This window comes from Ursus maritimus, unplaced genomic scaffold (assembly GCF_017311325.1).
Source record: "Ursus maritimus isolate PB19 unplaced genomic scaffold, ASM1731132v1 scaffold_9, whole genome shotgun sequence".
Classification (NCBI taxonomy): Eukaryota; Metazoa; Chordata; class Mammalia; order Carnivora; family Ursidae; genus Ursus; species Ursus maritimus.
Window position 1 is genome coordinate 62,612,073 of NW_024427107.1, and position 14,066 is coordinate 62,626,138.

Below are 14,066 nucleotides of genomic sequence, written 5' to 3' on the forward strand. Positions count from 1 at the left end.
GGAAGCATAATATATTGCTTAAGAGCAAAGCATCTGGCACCCCATCAGGGTTTGAGTCCTCGGTCTGTTCCCTCACTAGCGATCTACTTTTAGGCAAATTATCATCTCTGTGCCTCAGATTTCTCATAACTAGAGTAAGGGAAATAATGATATGTCACAGAGTTATGGACATTGAAAGAAGTATTATATGGAAATATACATTGCCTGTTTGGTAATTCGTTCTTTTTTTATTATTATCAATCGTATTTGTTTATTCTATTGATGGGCAGTTAAGCTGTTTCCCATTGGGAGCTATAATAAGTAAGTTTGCTATGAACATTTTTGTACAAGTCTTTTTGTGAATATTTATTTTCACTTTTCTTGACTACTTAGGAGTAGAATATCTGGGTTGTAGGGTAGGTGTGAACTCTACACTACTAGGAAGAGCCAGATTTTCTCCCAAAGTGTTTGTACCATTTTCTATTCCCACCAACAAGGTGTGAGAGTTGAGTTGGCTTTCTTCACTTTCTCAATTATACATGTTTTCTTTTTTCATTGATTTCTGCTGTTGCCTTTATAACTCCCTCATTCTTCTTATTTTGGGGTTACACTTCCCTTTTTCCCCTACCTTCTTAAGGTGTCATCTGAGGTCTTCAGGTTGAGTTCTTTTTTTCCTTTTTTACTAGAAATGTATAAAGCTATCTGTTTCTTTCTGAGCACCTTTAGCCGTATCCCTCAAATTTTGATACCTGTTTGCACACTTGTTGAGTTAAAACTATTTTCTCATTTCTCTCTCTAATAAACTTACATTCCAGAAAGGATTATGGGCCACAACAAAGCACAGAGTTACTAGCTTTTAATTTCAAAAGCCACAGTTTAGGTTTTTTTAGTCTTCAGGTGAAAGTTTCCATAAGCTGAATAAGGTAAGTAGGACGGCAACCCACCCATAAGTAGAGTTTAACATTTTGAGATTCTATCAAGCTCACTGAGTGTTCAGCAGCTCTTGTCCCCAGGGCCAATAACGTTTAGAGTAGTTGTGTTATCACAGAGAAACTTCCCGGCTTATCCACTTCTCCCTTGTACAACCTTGAGCAAGTTGCTTTATCTCTCTGCCTTTAATTTTTCTTTTCTGGAAAATCTCAAATTTCTTGGATTGTTGAATTCTTAACTGAAATAGTACTTTACTGGAGAGACCTGTTGCCATCCTATGATCAGAAGTTTGTCTCTATCCATTTGTCTGTTGAAGGTTTCACTTATATGGGGAACATAAGGAATAGTAGGGAGGACATTAGGAGAAGGAAGGGAAAAATGAAGGGGGGGATATCAGAGGGGGAGATGAACCATGAAAGACTATGGACCCTGAGAAACAAATTGAGGGTTTCAGAGGAGAGGGGGTGGGGGGATTGGGATAGGCTGGTGATGGGTATTAAGGAGGGCACGTATTGCATGGAGCACTGGGTGTTTTACCCAAACAATGAATCATGGAACACTACACCAAAAACTAATGATGTATTGTATGATGACTAACATAATGTAAAAAAAAAAAAAAAAAAGAAGTTCCTCTCTATGTTACTTTTCATAATATTATCTATCATGGTACTAATCATGATTTGCAATTATAATTTATTGATCTGTTAACTTTTTTAATGTCTTACTCTTCAAATAGGTTGTAATATATACATAATGACATATTTAATGAATATTTTTATTTTTCTGTGTGTGTGTATGTGTGTGTGTGTATAGCCTAGTCCAGTGCCCTGACGTAATAATAATCATCATCTGTTGTGTATTCATGAGTGACAGACACTTCTCTAGGTATTTATATGCAATTTTCACAGCAATCTAATGAGGCAGATATGATTATTTTTATGCTTAATTCACAAATGAGGAAAACAATATAGCATCCAAAATGCTAAGTAATTTGCCTCAAGTTAAAGATAGACATGTAACATTCTGGGTCAACTATACTAAAATAAAAAAAATTAAAGAGATAAAAACCAGAATAAAGTATAGATAATTTGGCTCAATAATGTTACCTTAACAAATTCTTAGAAATATTCTATAGTGATTCATAGGAATATGGTAAGTGCCCAGAGAGTATTTTTAAATGTATAATAAAAGTTTAAAAGCTAATAATTTGAGCTTGTGCTAAATAATTTACACAAAATCATCTCATTTAATTCTCTGAGCAATGTCATGACACAGACGCTGTTGTAACTCTATCTAATGATGAAATAGTAAATGGCTGGGCCAAAGTCACTCAACTAATCTGTTTAAATGACTAACTTTATCATTGATCTTCCCTCCAAAATTTTTGAGAGGATGGAATAAAGAATGGTTGTAAAGGTTCTTTGTGAAATGCAGAACAACTTCTGGCAGAAAATTCTCACAGGATAGTGTCATACATAGTCTGCGGTAGTGGGGAGATATCACCTCAGCTCTTCACGCCTCTTAATATGACAGTCTTTGCCATGAGACTTTGCAACTCTTTCCACTGAGTCAAAGTCTATTTAACCACACCTCGCTCTGTGCTTGCCTTCATGACTTGTTTGTCCAGTGAGACAATCAACAATATGACACAAATAAAGGCTTGAAAATCACTTGTTTATCGGGACTTTTTGCTTGCTGCTCTTGGGAATCCTGCAACCTTCACCATGTGAATAAATCTGGGCGAGGCTGTGGGATAATGAGAGACATGTGGCCTGTCACCCCACTGACACTGAACCAACAACCAGACTTGTGAGTAATGCCATCCTGACCACCCAGCCCCAGCTGAGCTGCTAAGTGGGCCCAGACTGGAACGGCTCAGCCAATTCACAGAATTGTCAGGAATAATACATTTTGTTGTGTAAGCCAAAATATTTTGGGGTGATAGTTACACAGCAAGGATTAACTGACACAACTCCTACCTTTGGTCTACATGTTACATACTCTTTGGCTCTGCACCGCTAGACGCGTGTTCCACGTGGTGTTTGTGGTGGTGGAGAAGGCGGTGGTATAGTGAGAATAAGACAAGCTGTTGAGATCGGTGTGCCCATACTATGTAATAACCTGATTCACTTTTTTTTTTTTAAAGATTTTATTTATTCATTCGACAGAGATAGAGACAGCCAGAGAGAGAGGGAACACAAGCAGGGGGAGTGGGAGAGGAAGAAGCAGGCTCATAGCAGAGGAGCCTGATGTGGGGCTCGATCCCATAACGCCGGGATCACGCTCTGAGCCGAAGGCAGATGCTTAACCGCTGTGCCACCCAGGAGCCCCTGATTCACTTTTATTTACAGTGAAAGAAATATGAATTCAACTGTGGCTAAACACATTCTGCCCTTAAGTACAAATAACCGTGGTGTCAATGAAATATATTGGGTGATTATATTTTACTAAAAAGAATATTATACAGGATCTTTTTTTTTCTATTATCCAAACACATTAGCTGGCTTATTTTATGAAACATCTTGGAAAGAACATTAATTAATTTTCATGCTAAACTTGTTTCTGCAATGTTGGCCTCACTGGAGGAATGGTTGTTAAGGAGGGCTTCTGCAATGTTCCCTTCAGATCATTTTGTCTAATCCTTTTCTAACCATAAGACATCTTCTATAAATGCAAATATTTGTTGTTACTTAAAACTACAGATAGAATCTATTTAATATATAGCAAACATTGCCAGGATGATTGTGGTAGGCTTACAAATTTAAACAATGGTTGACTGTCATCAATCAAAACTAAATTGGATATTTTTTATCATAAAGCAAACCGAATTCCACTTAATATATACAATACTTAATGAGTTATAGAGTGCATATTTGTAATTGTATGGGAAAGCTCATTCAGACACCAAATGCCAGGGTTCTCTCTTCTTGGACAACTCAGTTCAGTCTTTTGTCTTTGGCCAAATAACTTATGCCAGGCACATGGAAGGAACACAGGGTTCAGATGCCAAAAAATTCTGTTTGATTTTTAATATTATAATTACTAAGCCATGTTTTTTGGGATGATTAGACTACTTAATATCTTTGAAAATAAACTTCTTATCTCTAAAATAGCTTATATTTACTGAATATTTACTATGTGCCTGGCACTGGACAATATGCTTTATATGGGATACCTCATTAATTCTCACAGAAACCGTAGGAGGTAGACTTTTCATTATTTTCATTTTACCTACAAGGAAATTAAGGTTTGGAGAGTTTAAGTAATTTGTCTACAGTGATAAAGACTGTGATTTGTAGAGCCGGGGTTCTAGACTGTTCTGACTCCAGACAGAGCTCAAACTGTAATTACTCTGCTATAATCATTGTCCCTGCCCATACTACCTCTGTCTCAGTTCTCTTGGGAATTTTGCTCCTTTTCAATATGAAAGCATTAAAATAGGGATAAAATAAGAATGCATATGTAAGAGTTTATGTACTTTAAAGCTTAGAGCTTCCAAGCACTATACATATTAATATTCATTCAACAAATAATTATGAGCAACTACCATGCAAGTAACAATTGCCAGACTGGATTTCAACCAACCGAGTGTATGGATACAGACCGTTACTCCAAGGAATGCCCACTAAAAGTCGGAATTGTCTTCCATGACACCAATATCCAAAAGTTCACAATGTACCCCAAATATTTTTGTCTTTAATAACTCTGTTGATTGTCTATGAACGTATGTAAATATTTTTGAATTAGTATGTGTATCTTCATTCCCTACCTCTGGGGTAACAAGTTCCATATGTTTATTCTCAACTCAGTTGTCCTTTTGTTTGTTGCTTAAAGTCTCTCAAATTTCAAAGGATGTTTCTAGTATTCCGAGATCTCATGAATGAGTTACAGCCAACTTATTTAAATCCTTCATGATTGTATAGATTTCAATTATATCTTACTTGGTCTTTGTGTTCCCATCTTTCCAATCTGAAGAGTCATAATATTTTTGAAACTCTTTTTAGAAACATTAGGTGTTGTCTCTGTGATGCCGAACATCTGGCTGAAAATGGAATAAAGAAGGGAAACATCAGGATGTATTCACATATCCAGCTGTTTGGCATTAGGTAAGTAAGTTTCTACTTCTCATTCAGATATATAGAGCCAGGGACTATATGGCCATCTCTTCCTTCCTCTAAGGGTTACTGACTGGTGCAAGAGGGTAATAGGGTTTGGGAATGATAAATCAGGATGTCATAGTGTCAACACATCCAAAGAGGTGATTGAATTCAATTTCTGTTCTCTGGCTTTGAAACAATAAGATGATTTTCCTCTAGTGACTTGCAATGGCAGAGAACCGAAAATGAATTCCAAAAAAGAAGCCTCCAAGAGTGTTTAGTAACTAGATGGGGGCTTTGTTGCTGTTGTGGTAAATTTTAAAGTTAGGACATCCTGTGGTTTGGGAGGGATTAGAAAAAGCGACCAGGAAGAACTATTAAGGAAGTGTTCTTGAAAACCTTTTTCTCAAACGAGGCCATAATTGTGTAACTTGTATATCATTGCAGTACTTTCATAGTGCATTGCACAAGACATCTTCCATGATAAATTACCTACAACATTTGGATAATGGAAGAAAAAGGCCATTTAATATTACATACAATGAGCAAAGTATTGTGGTTTCTAATTAAGTGCCCAAGTCTGTTGTACAATGAACTATTTGTTGAACTTTTAAAATATAATTTGGAACCTTTGAGTAAATGACTTACGGCCATGTGGTAAAAAACAGAGACATTTATGCTGGGACACATGGATTGCATTATCTTTCCTTAGGCTTGCTCGCTCTTCCACAGACTGGACTGGACCACCTGGTACAGCCAGGAAGTAAGAATGCAGGTGATTTGGCAGCAAGGACCCTCTTCTACCTTAGCTGGCCGTAAGCCAAAGGCCACTCGGAAAGAAGTCCTTAGATTAGCTGTTGTCTGGGAGGTGGTACCGTCCGATTTTGAAATGTTAGTGACATCAAGGACAAAGAAATCCCAGTAGGGCCCAGGGAGCTGTGTAATAGTTTAAGAAGGGTTCCTTAGGTCATGTTGTGCAAAGACCTGTTTCCTGAAATTTAACTTCAGGGAGAAATTAAAAACCTTCCTTGTGCACGGATATATAACTTAAGGACAGGAGAGCACATGCCAACAAGTTCATACCTATATTCTGATCCCTTTAATAGTCTTAAGTTATTTGAATTTCTCATTTACTTGGATTTGGCCAGAAACAGTCTCTCAGTTCTCAGAAAACAAAATGTCTTGAAGAACCACCAAGAGGCTCGAGAGGCGTCCTGGACATCAAACCTCTTTACAAACATTTTTGATGAGTCAAGTGTAAACAAATCAGATAGATAGAGGCCAATTTTTTCTTGACAAACATGAACTTAATAACAAGGGAATGAGGGTTGAGAGGGACAAAGACAAGGTGGGAAGGTCTTGGGAAAACATGTTCTGAGCTTTGATGATCACAAAGTGTTATACAAAGATTTCTTGATACATGAACACGACCAGAGCTGAATTCACTCAACACTGCTATTGTTCCAGCAGGAAATCTGGTGATAATATTTGGTTCAGTTGCTATTTAGTATCTGCCCAGAGTGACTCTGATATAAAATCCTCCATGATGTCACAGCTCTGCATAGTAATTGATAGTTACCAGTATTTAAAGAATTAGAATACTTCCTTGCTTTGTAAATGTGAATATAATCACACCTAGAATTCAGGAAGTACAAGTAATAATATTAAAAAAGACTTTCTGTACAAGAGGATGATTAAAATGAGTTTTAAAGTATATGAAGAATTTAGCCACTCACAGAAATATGGTCAAGTCAATAGGAAAAATGCTTTAGAGTATGACGGAAGTGAAGGGCGTTTTCAGGAAACTACAAATAGTCTGGATTCCTAGAATGTCAAATGGGAGGAGGTGGAAGGGGATGAGATTGGAAAGGAAAGCAGGGCTCAGATCATGACAATATTTTGAGGGTAATGATTAACTTTAGAGAGGTTGTAATGAGGAAGAGGAATGATTACATTAAACCTGGTGCTTAGCTTCAATGTGGAAAATGGATTAGATGGAGCTAAGACTTTAATTGGATAAAAGATTTGAGTGATGTTGCAGTATTTTAGGAAGGACCTTAAAAAGTTCTCAGAAGTGGCCATGGAAATAGGGATAGCTGGCAGGATGGAAGAGTAAATAAAGAGAATCCCTTTCTCTAGCTATAATACTAAGAGCTAGCAAAGATGGAGAAGTCGTGGATAGCCTTCCAATAAGCACGAACTTTGGAACACAGATTTGGGGGTCAGTAGTCTGGGTTCAAATTCCACCTCCAAAAGTTACCAGATGAATGACCATACAAAACTCACTTAACCTGTCCCTTAGTTTCCCCATCTGTCAAATGGGAATAAAATAATATCTAACTCAAAGTGTTGTTATATGAAGATTAATTGAGTTAATATGTGAAGCATATAAGGAGTGTCTGGCAAAGAGTAAGCATGATACATGATATATTATTAGTACTACACACAGGTATTGTGCCCAGCTGTTAATATCTATTTTCTTCGTTAATCTTTAAAATAACCCCATGAAAAGGGCACGGCCTTCTTATTTTGCAGATGGGGTAATGCAGCTTGGAGGGTTTACCTAACTTTTCCATAGTCATAGAGCCAGAAAATGATAAAGATGCCATGGGAGTCCAGAGCTCCTTGCCCTAACATTTTGCTATAACTTCTGTGAAAGTTCAAGCCTCCTTGCCTCCAAAGAGGGAGAAACTCATATTGTACAACATATGATGCCTTCTCTCCCATTCGTGTCCAAAAGAGAATGCATGCAGTGGTACTCTTCATGGGAGGTGGCGTGGTACCGCAGAAAGTAGGGAAGTTCAAATTTAGGACACCTGGTTTAAATATCAGCTCCCTAATTTATGATTCTTGCTTTGAGAAATTTCTTCATCTGGGTGTGGTTGAAGATGGACGATAATCAAGCTGGAGAAAGCCTTTTATAAATGATAACATGCCAGATAAGCATTAGTCACTTATTGTCCCTTTAAAAAGAGTAAAATAACAGTCAGCCATGATCGTGACTACTTCTTTTCTCAACCACGAAAGCCAGCCATAAATAAAAATCATCCCGCTCCAACACTGTTAATTCTACATCTTCAGAAAAAATATCTTTGTCACTTTCCGTTGTACACAAACTTTAAAAGGTAATTCAATGCTGCTTCTTCCACCCTTCCAGTCAACACCGCATTAGCATGACTCAAACATTATTCTAAATTGTTTATGGCATAAATGAATGCTCCTTCCAGACAGGAGGAGAGAGGAATAAGACCAACAGAGAGCAGCTCAGAACTTCTAAACTAAGATCTTTCGTTCTCTGGGGCTCCTTGAGCATATTCCCAGTAGTCCATGAGATTTTTTAACTTGGGAATTTCATATCAATGGCAATCTAAAAATACATACCTAAGCTATTTTGGACCATCTGATGGCAACCTCACAACCAAGAATTGTCCTCATATTCAATAGTGTTTTGTTTTGAGTTTGTTGTACCCAAGTAGTTCTGCTTCATCCTGGGCTAGAGTGAAAAAAAGAAAAAATGGAGGCAGAATTACTATGTAAATGGTGCATTTCTGCCAAGTGAAGGCCAAATGACATCATGTTATGGTTTCACAGTAGTTGGAACGGAGAAGAGTGGTGGAAAAAATGACTGCTCTCACAGCACACAGATGTATGGGCATGATGACCGCAAAAGAACTTGAACCTTAATAGTGAGTACCATGTTCCTTTGTGAGTGGTTTTAATTTCAAGAAAACAACAACATCCATCACATTAAATAAATGTTACTAAATTGAATTTTACTGGGTTGTGACTTTTGTTTGCATTTAATTAGTAAATGTGTTTAAATTTTATAATTTAAATGATTTATAGGCATAAGAAGTTACATCCAGGTATAGAATTGGATATATTTTAGCAACATTATAACAAAAATAATTTAAATCAACATTGACATTAAACAGAGCTTTTGTTTCTTTTGAAAGGAGACTACCCATCATTCAAATTTGAGAAACACTAAAATAATGGGAAAGAACACAGGTTTTGGAATTAGATAGACTTGGGCTCAAGATGCAGTTATTCTGCTCCTTGGCTGTGTCATATCAGGTGAGTTGCTCGACTTCTCTAAGCCTTAGCTTCTTTCTTTTTAAAGGGTCCTCCTTATAAAAATCACAAATGCAAATCCAGTTCTTCCTATATGTCAGAAGTGCTGAAAGTACTGAACCTGCGTTAATTCTTACTGTTAAAACAATCCTATGAAGTATATACTAATATTATTTTTTTCACAGGCAAGGAAAATGAGACATAGAAAAATTAAGCAATTGGTACAAGATCACACGGCTATTAGAACATGGATCTAGGGGCGCCTGGGTGGCACAGCGGTTAAGCGTCTGCCTTCGGCTCAGGGCGTGATCCTGGCGTTCTGGGATCGAGCCCCACATCAGGCTCCTCTGCTATGAGCCTGCTTCTTCCTCTCCCACTCCCCCTGCTTGTGTTCCCTCTCTCGCTGGCTGTCTCTGTCTCTGTCAAATAAATAAATAAAATCTTTAAAAAAAAAAAAAAAAGAACATGGATCTAGGTTGTCTGACTCCAGAGCTGAAGCTTAACCACATCGTTACACGGCCTCTAGATCAGCTTACAGAAATTTACGTGATATATATTCATGTGCAGCTTTTCAGGATTAGTTTTTGAGCTCTCCCCCGACACAACATAAGTTCCATGATTGCCCCTCCCCCAACTGGTAGAAGCACGTTTGGGAACAGTTCCGAAGACAATCCCTACTAGTGTCACAAGGAAATCTAACTCATTCCTTCTCGATGTCTACTGAATGTCAGACACTGTGCCTAATGATTTACATGGTGACCTTATTCAAACATTCAACAACACGGTTAACAAATTAATTTCATTTAGAAAGGAAATTTTTTTAATGCTGAGTAATATTCCATTTAATGTATACACCACATTCTTTAGTGCACTCATTCATAAGTGGACATTTGGGTTGGTCCATGTCCTGGCAAATCTGAAGAGCGCTACAGCGAACATGGGAGTTCAGCTATCTCTCAGGGTCCTGACATCACTTCCTTCAAGTACACAGCCAGAAGTGAGGTTGACAGATCTACAAAAATCCTGCCATTGGTGGCTCCATGGATGAACATGGAGGTCATAAGGCTACGTGAAATCAGCCGGACACAGTAAGACAAATGCTACATGATACCACTTACCCGAAAAATCTAAGTCAAACTCATAGAAGCAGAGAGTAGAATGGTGGTAGCCAGGGACTGTGAGGAAAAAGAAGTGAGATGTTGGTCAAGGAGTACAAAATTTCAGTTATGCAAGATGAATGAATTCCGGAAATCTAATGTACAGCATGGTGATGATAAGTAAGTATCCTATACTGTACATAGTTGACCCTTGAACAATGCAGGGGTCAGGGGCACCGACACTGTCCTGCAATTGCAAATCTGTGTATAAAGTTTGACCCCTTAAAAACTCAACGACTAATAACTTACCATTGCCTGGAAGCCTTACCGATAACATAGACAATTGATTGACGCATATTGTGTATGTTACATGTATTCTACTGTATTCTTACAATAAAGTAAGCTACAGAAATGTTAGTAAGAAAATCACATGAAGAGAAAAATACATTTGCAATAGTGTATGTGTGTATTTATTGAAAAATATCTTCCTGGAGGTGCTCCGGTGGGCCACGGGCTGCGGAGGCAGCTGGCCTGGCCCCAGGATTGTGATGTTCTGTGGCCTGAGGGCCTGGATCTGCAGCCGCAGGCACAGGGCAGGTCCCCAGGAGGTAACAGTGGCTGGGAAGCATAGTACATACAGCTGCCCCGTACTGTGGCCAGCAGCCAGCTGCTGACATATGTGGCTACTTGGCTTCTGGAAGCCTCAGGTTGGGGGGAGGGTCCTTGCCAGCCCAGGGGCCAGCAGCAGCTGCTGACATATGTGGCTACTTGGCTTCTGGAAGCCTCAGGTTGGGGGGAGGGTCCTTGCCAGCCCAGGAAGGGCCCAAGACCAGCAACTCTGGAACCCTGAGAACTCGGAGTTTCTCTTGGGAATGCTCACTGGACCACTCCATCCTGCACACAGGGCGACTTGCAGCCCTGACTGGTCCTGGCCCTGAAGGTTGCTAAAATCTTTGGCTGGCCTCCACGGATACTCAGAGGACAGCAGGTGAGATATCTGGGCCAGTCGCCTTTGATTCACTCCTGTGCAAACTTGGGCAAGCAGTTGTAAATAAATGCCTGGTGGCTTTTGCCATTAACTCTGAAAAAAGTCCATGTATAAGTGAATCTGTGAAGTTCAAATCCATGTTATTCAAAGGTCAACTGTATATGTTTGTGTGTGTGTATAGCAAGAGAGAGAGAGACAGAGACAGAGAAACAGAGACAGAGAGGCCAAGAGAGACAGAAAGAGAAAGATTTGTTACTGGGGATTGCTCATGTGGTTATGGAGACTGGTAAGTCCAGATCCAGGCGAGCTGTGAGCATATGTGAGTATAGTTTCAAGAGCCCGAGACCCAAGAAAGCCGATGCTTAAATTCTAGCCTGAGTGTGAGTCCAAGTGTTAGCTTTTGTTACTCGAATTATAAGAGAAGACTCATGTTCTCAGCTGAACACAGTCGAGCAGGGAGAGAAAACTCTTTCTACTCACCATTTTTTCTTCTATTCAGGCCTTCAGTGAATTGGATGAGGCCCATCCCTTTGGGGAGTAAAAATGACTCAAATGTCAATCTCTCCAGAAACACCTTCACAAACATCACAAAATAATGTTTAAACAAATATCTGGGCACTTCAAGGCCCAGTTGAATTGACACATAAAAATAGCCATCATAGTAATCCTTAAGATGGCTGATTTATACGCTGGTGAACTTCATTCGTGCACTCCTTCAACCAGTGAATCGACAAATATTTTACTGGCCTCCATGTGCTAGGCATTATACCAAGCTGAATATTCAAAGGTAAATAAATCTCATCCTGTCCTCAAGACTGCAAAATTTATTGGTCACATGAATAAATAACTATTCCCTATGATATAATATGAAAATTGTCCTCAGAGAATATTCTATGATTAACAATTGAAACCTTTAGTGTTTTTGTAACTATGTTTCAAATACACAGGTTTTATACTTTATAAATTGAAGCCAAGCTCAAGCCACATCTTTTAGGGGAAGTCTTGAAATCCAGGGGTAAAAGCATTGATTAATTTCTGTGAGCTTATTTCTCTCCATTGGAGTTTCCCAGAGGGTGTATCCCACAAAGCATGGATCTTCAATTATGCCCCACTGGGTGGGTTCTGAGGACTTGGAAATTGGAGGAGTGAGGCTAAGATTCCTATTCCGTTTCTCTACAAGCATCTTGATGCAGTGGGAATGGGAGGTGAAGGTGGTACAGAAAGGGTTCATTCATGTAGCCAACCAACAAAATGAAAATTCCCTATTCATATACAGGGTATTAAGCACCACAGGGATCAATCAAATCACATTTAGCAGTGAGTGTGGAATTAAAATCTAGTGTAAGGTTGGGGGGAGATAGAGACAAAGGGGGGGTGTACCACTTAACAGGTCTTTCCTGAGAAGTGAACTTTTTTAGGTGGGGAGCTCAGACTAATAATTGGTTTCATGTACCCCACATCCCTTTCTAGCCCTTAGCACGGAGGTTTTTGGAAAGAAAAATTGTGGGGTTATGAAAAAACATGGTTGAGAAGTAATTACGTAAAGCAGGTAAGAACTCGAGCTCTGGATTCATACAGATATGAGTTGGAACCCAGTTTTGCTATCAAATAGCTGTGACACCTTGGGGAAGATATTTAATTCCCTGAGGTTAATTTCCTCATCTATAATATGGGAATGAGGATCTTACCTAATTTTTAGTGATGATGCAAACATTACATGTGGTAAAAACGTGGAGGGGGACTGAACCAGAGGACACACTTGAATAGTTAGCTTTTATTACTTGAATTAAACTAAGTCTAAATAGATGTCTTTCTTCTTATAGTGCCTGGCACAATGTAAACACTCAGTGAGTATTGCTAATTGCTAGTGATAATCGTTGGTAATATAAACATTATAACTGTTTTTTTATTTTATTTTTTTTAAAGATTTTATTTATTTATTTGACAGAGAGACAGCCAGCGAGAGAGGGAACACAGGCAGGAGGAGTGGGAGAGGAAAAAGCAGGCTCCCAGAGGATGAGCCTGATGTGGGGCTCAATCCCTGAACACCCGGATCACGCCCTGAGCCAAAGGCAGACGCTTAACAACTGAGCCACCCAGGCGCCCCTGTTTTTTTAAATTACACTTACATAATACAGAAAATTCACGAAGAAAGACAGAGATGGAGAAAAACAAATTGGCATTGTCAAATGAGACTTCAACAAAAGTCTCCGGAAGAGTCTGCTTTTTCCATCTTCAAAATGGCCGAATTTTACCACAGGTTTCCTATATAGAAAAAAAAGCTTACCTAGTCTCTACTTCACGTCATTCAACCTCACAACGCAGAAAGCCAGATTATCCACTGTGTCTCTTGTTCTTATACCAAGAGTAGACATCCTGTTCCATGTGCTTGTGGGAAGGTTTGAGGTTTGCCCGGCTCCAAAGAGCTAATCCAAGGAAACATCCTCCATTCTTTACCGGGATATTAATCTAAAAGAAAGTCAGAGGCTGCTGTGGCTGAGCAATTGGAAACATTTTCCAGAAAATAGCATGTTACTGCTCTGTATTAGCCCTTCTCCTTTCTAGAATTGTAAGGCTGCATTGAATTGGCATGTGTTGATGTCACCACTTACGGAGTGCTTCCTGCGTGCTAGGCTCTGGTAGGTGTTTTGTAAACATTATCTCATTTTCGTCTTAACAACGGAGCTGTGAGGTCAACACTAATACCCCGAATTTACATGTGAGAAACTTGAGACTCGAAGAGGTGTACCTGAATGAGGAGTACCCCCTCACCACCGCATTATGGTAGACAGTTTTGTTAACAATTTGAGTCTTGCGTGAGTTTGAGATGACTCAGTTTGGTGAGGAAAGCCAGGCTCATAGGCTCATCACCTCTGGCCGTGGTGTTAATCCAAGTCTTTC